Source organism: Oryx dammah, unplaced genomic scaffold (genome assembly GCF_014754425.2).
Source record: "Oryx dammah isolate SB20612 unplaced genomic scaffold, SCBI_Odam_1.1 HiC_scaffold_2, whole genome shotgun sequence".
NCBI lineage: Eukaryota > Metazoa > Chordata > Mammalia > Artiodactyla > Bovidae > Oryx > Oryx dammah.
In genome coordinates this window covers 80,298,214-80,307,350 of record NW_024070186.1, presented here as the reverse complement: position 1 = coordinate 80,307,350, position 9,137 = coordinate 80,298,214, and positions in this window count along the sequence as shown.

The following is a 9,137-nucleotide window of genomic DNA, read 5'->3' as shown; positions in this document are numbered from 1 at the left end:
GGGAAGGAGAGAGTAAACTAACTGAGAAAGTAGCATTGAAACATACGCATTACCATATATAAAATAAATGATTGGTGGAAATTTGCTGTATGATGCAGGGAGCTCTGTGACAACCTAGAAGGGTGGGATGGGGTGGGAAGTAAGAGAGAGGGAACATATATACACCTATGGCTGATTCATGCTGATGTATGGCAGAAACTATCACAATATTGTAAAGCAATTTTCCTCCAATTAAAGATAAATAAATTTTAAAAAAACCTCAACCAAAGTTAAAGTTATAATTTCCTTCTCATTTCTAATATTTACTTCTCTTCATAATCAGGGATCTATATATGTTTATTGGACTAATGTCTTTCAAAAAATTACTATTGAGTTTGTGGGATTAATTCAACATTTTTTCAGTTCTTTGTTTCAGTTCCTCCCATTTAAAAAAAAATCATTTACTCTCTCCTAATTTTTAAAATTCTTTTATCTTAATTTAGATTAATCTTAGGTTAAAATTTAGTTAACTTTTGATTTTTCTCATTTTCCAGTATTTTAATTTGAGTTGTGAAACAACTTCTAAATCTTTGTTTCTAACAAATTTTTATACAAAATTATTTTATGTAGTTCCAAAATTTTTATGATATGCATTGTGTTTTTTTTGCTTTAGTTCATTTATTATTTAGACATGTAAACATGGGGTTTTAATTAATTTTTAAGGTATATTGGTTTTAGTTTATATTATTAATTTATAATTTTAAGACACAGTAATTTACTAGAGAGTACTCCCAAATCTCTGAGTTCAGCAAGGATAAAGAGTGACTTTACTGTCATTATGGTGCAAGACAAAAATGACAGAAGCTTGAACCATGATAGTGGGCTGTATCAGAAAAGGCATTCAGGATTGAGATTCCATGACTGATGGGCTGTAGAAGGTGAGAGTGAGAGAAGAGTCACATATGACTTCCATGATCATAGCTTGAGCAACAGGATGGATGGAGTCACCACTTACTGAGATGGAGGAGGTTGAGAATGATAGCAAGGATTGTATTCAGTTTTGGACAAGTTATGCCTGTGTTGCCTGTGAGATAGCAAACAGGTGATAACAAGAATGTAATAAATATACAAACCATGAAACCACAAGAAATTTCAGGCTATATAACTGTGGAAAGTCCCTGAAAACATGGCAATAGAATAGTTTGTCCAGGAAAAAGTCATAGAATAATTTTTGAAAGGTAGCAAGACTGAAAGGTTGAGCAATTCCAAAGTCTGACATAGGAGGTGGAGTTTGCAATGGCAACTCTGAAGTCACAGAGTGTGAGGAAGAGGTGTCATAGTGGACAAGAAAATGGAGTATTTTGAGAAGAAGGGAATGACGAGCAAAGAGATGTCATTAACAATAAAATTAAGAACAATTGAAAACTATTTTTATTTATTTATTTTTTGTTTGTTTTGCCTCTCTGCTTGGCAGTGGGATCTTATTCCTGGACCAGGGATAGAACTTGTGCCCTTTGCAGTAGAAGCATGGAGTGATAGTCACTGGACCGCTAAGGAAGTCTCCAAAACTATATTGATACATAATATATATTACAGAAATAGGGGTATAAATTGGTAATTTCCAAACTGAGGTCTTTATCAGTATTATGATTAATAGGGATTTGAATAGTTCAGGAAGTCTGATGAATTGTGGATATTTTATTGATAGGATTGAATGGAGTTGTCAGATAACTAAGTCTTCTAAAAATTCTCCTAACAAACTACCTCATAGTGAGAGCCCTCCTTGTTCCAACAAGAGTGATAAGTACTTATTCAAAGCAACTTTGAAAAACTGGACAGTTTCCATCTGGAACACAAAATGATTTCAGTAAATAAATACCCGCTTTCATAAAGATATTAATCCTTTCAATTTTGTTTTGTGATTTATAGTTTGCCAAGCACCTTTCACACTGTTTCATTTAACTGATACTGTCAACTGAAGGAAAAGAGAAATCTCTACTCTTCATAGATCTGCTTTAATAATAGAAACAGACCCGGTCTACAGGTCTAACTTCTTTCTCACTCCCTCCTTGGTTTCTGCCCATAGGAAGAGGATTGGCCACTGACTCTTCTGAACGTTAACGATGTGCTTCTATTTTCCTGATAGGTATGGCTTCATTTCGGTAAGAAGCATGCAGATGCCCTGCTGTTTTACTTCTTTTAAAAAAAAAAAAAACATTTTTTATACTACTGGTTTTTATTTTTTGGCCACACCACATAATATGTGGGATCTTAGTCCCCTGACCAAGGATCAAACCCATGCCTCCTGCAGTGGAAACATGGAGTCTTAACCACTGGATGGCCAGGGGAGTCCTCTTTTACTGCTTAGACTCCCATCTTTCTACTCCTATGTGTAAAGCACACCTTTTCACACAGCCACCATGTCTACCCTTTCAATGAAGGCCCTGTGTTCACTCATAGTGAGAGCCCTCCATATTCCAATAAGAGTGATAAGCACTTATGCAAAGCAACCATTCTATTTCACCAGAGCAACCCTGTTCTGTCTGTGCAAGATGGGGTGGTATAGCTATGGTGTCTGTGTGTGTTTGTGTATTAGTGCGCATGCTAAATTGCTTCAGTAGTGTCCAACTCTTTGTAACCTTATGTCCATGGGATTCTCCAGGCAGGAATACTGGAGGGGGTTTCCATACAACCTCTAGGGGATAATCCCAACCCAGGGATTGAACCCGGATCTCCTGTAGTGGAGGCAAATTCTTTACCACTGGGAAGCCCAAAATAGCTACAGACATTTACATAACTAGCTGAATGAATGGAGCTAATACTACAAAACTAGCCATTCTGTAATAGACTCAAAGGTAGCTCACTCAGATGGTGGTGGTGGTGGTTTCGTCACTCAGCTGTGTCTGACTTTTGTGACCCTGTAGCCTGCCAGGTGCCTCTGTCCATGGGATTTCCCAGGCAAGGATACTGGAGTGTGTTGCCATTTCCTTCTTTAGAGCTCACTTAGATATCCAAACCTAAATGCATTCCTCCATTATATTTTACTAGAGCAACCCTGTACTGGGGATTTTCAGGTGAACACCCAAATTAATGCATACAGCACACACACACTTTTCCCTTGTTGACATATTATTTTTGTATATTTTAACAAACTCAGAGAAGAAATGAATTACTATTCATTTATTATACAACTAAAAACTGAAGTTCTAAGGTTTTGGAACTTAACCAATTTCAAGTTATTAATAAAAAGTAAATTGAGGATTAAAATCCAAATCTTTCAGTTTCTTTTCAGTATTATTTTACCCAGTCTATCTTTTTTCACACTATCACTATGTAATATGTTAACTTTGATTGATCAAAACATACATCTTTCCATCTATAAAATCTTTGTCATATTTGTATTCATCAATAATTCCATTAAAAAAACTTTAAATCATAACATAATTTCCATACCTACCAAACAATTCAGTTGACTCATCTTTATGCAAACATTATTAAAATGTGGGGCTCTGTTTTATGTTCCCACATCAAAACTTTTAAAAATCAGAAAAGAAAAAGAGAACACATGCAGAGTCACACTTAATGAATAGAACACAGCCATAGCCATCCTAATCATGAAATATTGTACTCACAAAAGGAAACTGGTAATCTCATGTGAATGATAATGAGCTCATGGTAAAATTCCTTCCAACTTCTGAGGAGTATAAATATTCTGGAAGATAATAAATGGAATATCTGATACTAGAGAACATTGAGCTGATGGAACAGAGAAAACAAATATTTAAAACACAGATATAAATATTCTTAGAAATGTAAGGGAGGATGTTGGAAAACAGAAAGCAAGAATCAGCTGGTGATATTGGTTATCAAAAATTTATTAGCTGGAAAAAAAAAAACTGAAAGGATTGGGTAAGAGAATAGAGGCAGCCCAATAAAGAAATGGAAAATAACAGAGACTTGTTAATAGTGTCATAATAGGAAAACCAGAAATGATGAAAAACAATGTAGGGAAGCAACAAATGACAATAACTGAAATTCCTCATGATGATGCCGTCAGTTCTCAGACTGAAAAGCTTTGTAAAGGTTCAACCCTTAAGGAAAAAAAAAAATCCCAACACCTAATAACATACTGATATATAAGAATATCAGAGATATAGCCTAACAGATCCCAATAGAATAAAAAAATAGTCTACAAAAGAACCAATGAATCAGATTAATGTCAGACCTTCTTGATCTAAAGATACGTTAAGTGATTTCTTAATTAAAAAATAATACAGATGCAAATTAATATCTTATCTCAACCTATATGATTCTTAAGATAATGGGTAGATCTTTATCTGTTCTTCACAAACTTCACAAACCTGCTTTCTTTGGAATTTAAGAAATGAGTTCCTGGTATTTTTAGTTTTAAGTGAAAATCAAATTTATTTTCTAAAGCATATTCTTAAAAACTGCACATGGTCATAATAACTTTCCTTTTAAAATACCATCAAACAAAAAGATATCTTAGTTATGAATAATGGCCTTCAGAATCCTACTCATGATTTTACTACTCTTCCATTGGTTTAAATATTTTCATAAATTTAATGATAGAGGATAGAAATTCTAGATCTAGTTGGTATTTAAAGTAAATTTAATTAGCCTCATGCTAGAAATTCATATTGTACAAAATGTTATAATTGCTGCAACATATATTTCTTTCACACTTACTCTGAATTAAAAAGTGAAGTCAAGAACATGGATTACCATTAAGAGGCCCTCGTCCTTTACGTAAATCAGGATATATTGGAAAAGTCTTCAGGAAGCCCCCTCTAGTGTCTGAAGGATGCAACAGGTCACTGGCAAAGATTCGAGAAAGACAAAGATGTGAGAATTTTAGTTTCTCTTCTAAAGTGGCTGATATTGGAGATCATCAATTCCAATATTCATTCTGTTTGCAAACAGGAAAACTAAAGTTCCAGAGAGGAAGTGTTTTGTCTAAGGTCACAATGAAGGTTAATGTTATATCAAGTATGTCAACCCAAATCTCCTGACTCAGTTCACAGCACACTCTACTCTACCTTGTGTACTTGGTTTTGGGCCAAGTGGGCCCAGGGTAGGATAAGCAAGAAATTTGGGGGAATGTGTTTTTTTTTTTAAAAGATAGGATTATAGAAATGAGTGAAGCGTCACTGGGATTACAGGGGGAAAAAAAGATGGTTAGCATAAAAGTTTAGGGAACTATGGTAAAAAAAATAAAGTCACAGCAATTATTTGCTTATTCTTGTCATCAGTATGAATAGAATTTACTGACAAGAACAACATGAAAATGTCATAACAAAGCAATAAACCTTGATTTCCTGCCCCACTCCAGCTCATGATAATGGACTGGCAGTGGGGTTGTTATTTAACAACAGTCATGGTGTATTATCTTTAAACAGGATGTGCAATTTTTGGCCTCCCCTCCTTCCTTCAGAATATCTAAGGGGCAAAAACTCAGTAGAGAAATACCCCAAGGACTACTTCTAAGGACGTCAATTTGAAATAGCCTGGTTATTTTATCCTTAAGTGTATGACTTTTGTGTATACTGTTGCTAAGAGTTTGTGAAAATTTTCAGCTGTTCCTTTTTAGTGAGTTTTGAATGTGAGAGTGTACTGTGGAGGTAGCTGCTGCTGCCGCTAAGTCGCTTAAGTCGTGTCCAACTCTGCGAGACCCCATAGATGGTGGCCCACCAGGCTCTGCCATCCCTGGGATTCTCCAGGCAGGAACACTGGAATGAGTAGCCATTTCCTTCTCCAAAGCATGAAAGTGAAAAGTGAAAGAGAAGTCGCTCAGTTGTGTCCGACTCTTAGCGACCCCATGGCTCCTCCATCCGTGGGATTTTCCAGGCAGAGTACTAGAGTGGGTTGCCATTGCCTTCTCCACTGAGGAGGTAGACAGATGCATCAAATTGTTCATAGTCTAGTGGGGAAAACACAAAAGCCCAGGAGGGAAGATGGGAACATCTTATGTCTAGTACCTTTCAGGTTTCAGCCTTTTCTGTGTCTTAGCAAATTGGAATGTGATATTGAAGGCTCTGGACATGTATTCCCTGAATACAATTCCCAGGGCTTAAGGGAAGCTAATACATGAGGTAAAGGCTACCCTGGTGGCTCAGTGGTAAAGAATCTGCCTGCCAGTGATTTTTTTGTAAAACTAGAATATACCAGTTCAGTTCAGTTCAGTTCAGTTGCTCAGTCGTGTCCGACTCTTTGAACCCCATGAATTGCAGTACGCTAGGCCTTCCTGTCCATCACCAACTCCCGGAGTTCACTCAAACTCACATCCATCGAGTCAGTGATGCCATCCAGCCATCTCATCCTCTGCTGTCCCCTTCTCCTCCTGCCTCCAATCCCTCCCAGCATCAGAGTCTTTTCCAATGAGTCAACTCTTCGCATGAGGTGGCCAAAGTATTGGAGTTTCAGCCTTAGCATCAATCCTTCCAAAGAACACCCAGAACTGATCTCCTCTAGAATGGACTGGTTGGATCTCTTTGCAGTCCAAGGGACTCTCAAGAGTCTTCTCCAACACCACAGTTCAAAAGCATCAATTCTTCAGCGCTGGGCTTTCTTCACAGTCTAACTTTCACATCCATACATGATTACTGGAAAAACCATAGCCTTGACTAGACGGACCTTTGTTGGCAAAGTAATGTTTCTGCTTTTGAATACGCTGTCTAGGTTGGTCATAACTTTTCTTCCAAGGAGTAAGCGTTTTTTAATTTCATGGCTGCAGTCACCATCTGCAGTGATTTTGGAGCCCAAAAAATTAAAGTCTGACACTGTTTCCACCGTTTCCCCATCTATTTCCCATGAAGTGATGGGACCAGATGCCATGATCTTCGTTTTCTGAAGATCTCCACTTTCACTTTCATCAAGAAGCTCTTTAGTTCCTCTTCACTTTCTGCCATAAGGGTGGTGTCATCTGCGTACCTGAGGTTATTGATATTTCTCCCGGCAATCTTGATTCCAGCTTATGTTTCATCCAGCCCAGCATTTCTCATGATGTACTCTACGTATAAGTTAAATAAGCAGGGTGACAATATACGGCCTTACCGTACTCCTTTTCCTATTTGGAACCAGTCTGTTGTTCCATGTCCAGTTCTAACTGTTGCTTCCTCACCTGCATATAGGTTTCTTAAGAGGCAGATCAGGTGGTCTGGTATTCCCATCTCTTGAAGAATTTTCCAGTTTATTGTGATCCACACAGTCAAAGCCTTTGGCATAGTCCATAAAGCAGAAATAGATGTTTTTCTGGAACTCTCTTGCTTTTTCGATGATCCAGGAGATGTTGGCAATTTGATCTCTGGTTCCTCTGCCTTTTCTAAAACCAGGTTGAACATCTGGAAATTCACGGTTCACATGTTGCTGAAGCCTGGCTTGGAGAATTTTGAGCATTACTTTACTAGCGTGTGAGATGAGTGTAATTGTGCGGTAATTTGAGCATTCTTTTGCATTGCCTTTCTTTGGGATTGGAATGACAACTGACTTTTTCCAGTCCTGTGGCCACTGCTGAATTTTCCAAATTTGCTGGCATATTGAGTGCAGCACTTTCACAGCATCATCTTTCAGGATTTGAAATAGCTCCACTGGAATTCCATTACCTCTACTAGCTTTGTTCCTAGTGATGCTTTCTAAGGCCCACTTGACTTCACATTCCAGGATGTCTGGCTCTAGGTGAGTGATCACACCATTGTGATTATCTTGGTCGTGAAGATCTTTTCTGTACATTTCTTCTGTGTATACTTGCCACCTCTTCTTAATATCTTCTGCTTCTGTTAGGTCCATACCATTTCTCTCCTATATTGAGCCCATCTTTGCATGAAGTGTTCCCTTGGTATCTCTAATTTTCTTGAAGAGATCTTTAGGCTTTCCCATTCTGTTGTTTTCCTCTATTTCTTTGCATTGATCGCTGAGGAAGGCTTTCTTATCTCTCCTTGCTATTCTCTGGAACTCTGCATTCAGATGGGAATATCTTTCCTTTTCTCCTTTGCTTTTCACTTCTCTTCTTTTCACAGCTATTTTTAAGTCCTCCCCAGACAGCCATTTTGCTTTTTTTGCATTTCTTTTCCATGAGGATGGTCTTGATCCCTGTCTCCTGTACAATGTCACGAACCTCCATCCATAGTTCATCAGGCACTCTGTCTATCAGATCTAGTCCCTTAAATCTATTTCTCACTTCTACTGTATAATTATAAGGAATTTGATTTAGGTCATACATGAATAGTAAAATTGATGCTTTTGAACTGTGGTGTTGAAGGAGACTCTTGAGAGTCCCTTGGACTGCAAGGAGATCCAACTAGTCCATTCTGAAGGAGATCAGCCCTGGGATTTCTTTGGGAGGAATGATGCTAAAGCTGAAACTCCAGTACTTGGCCACCTCATGTGAAGAGTCGACTCATTGTAAAGACTCTGATGCTGGGAGGGATTGGGGGCAGGAGAAGGGGACGACTGAAGATGAGATGGCTGGATGGCATCACAGACTCAATGGACGTGAGTCTGAGTGAACTCCGGGAGTTGGTGATGGACAGGGAGGCCTCACTTGCTGCAGTTCATGGGGTCACAAAGAGTTGGACACGACTGAGCGATTGAACTGAACTGAACTGAACTAAATGGTATATAGTGCTTGTAAATGTACTAAGAATATAGTGCAGTCACAGATTTTTTACCAAAACCTTTGTCTGTCACTACATTGAGGTTCCTATAAAACTTTTCAACAAACCCTCAAGGATGGATCAGTTCAAACATTGTTTTTATTTGTCTTTACCTCTTATGGTACTGATCACATAATTTAGGTACTACACCTCCACAGTTATTCTTTTCATTCGAACCCTAATCTGATGATCAGTTCCCTCATCTCTCCCCTTTGTAGCAATTTTGAACCTTCATAGCTTTCCACAAGCCTGTATTTCTGTCTCTTAATGGATTGATTGTCTCCTTTAGAGAGAAAATAGAAATTACCAAGTAGGTCCTTTCTCAATTTTCTCTTAGAATGTATGTCACATCAATATTCTTCCATATCTTTTTATCACCGATTAGTCCTTTTTCCTATTGAAACTCTAATCTCTATCTTTTCTCTGGATGCTGAATCCTATATTCTTCCTATCGCCAAAGGTAATTTTGCATTTCAGTATATAATG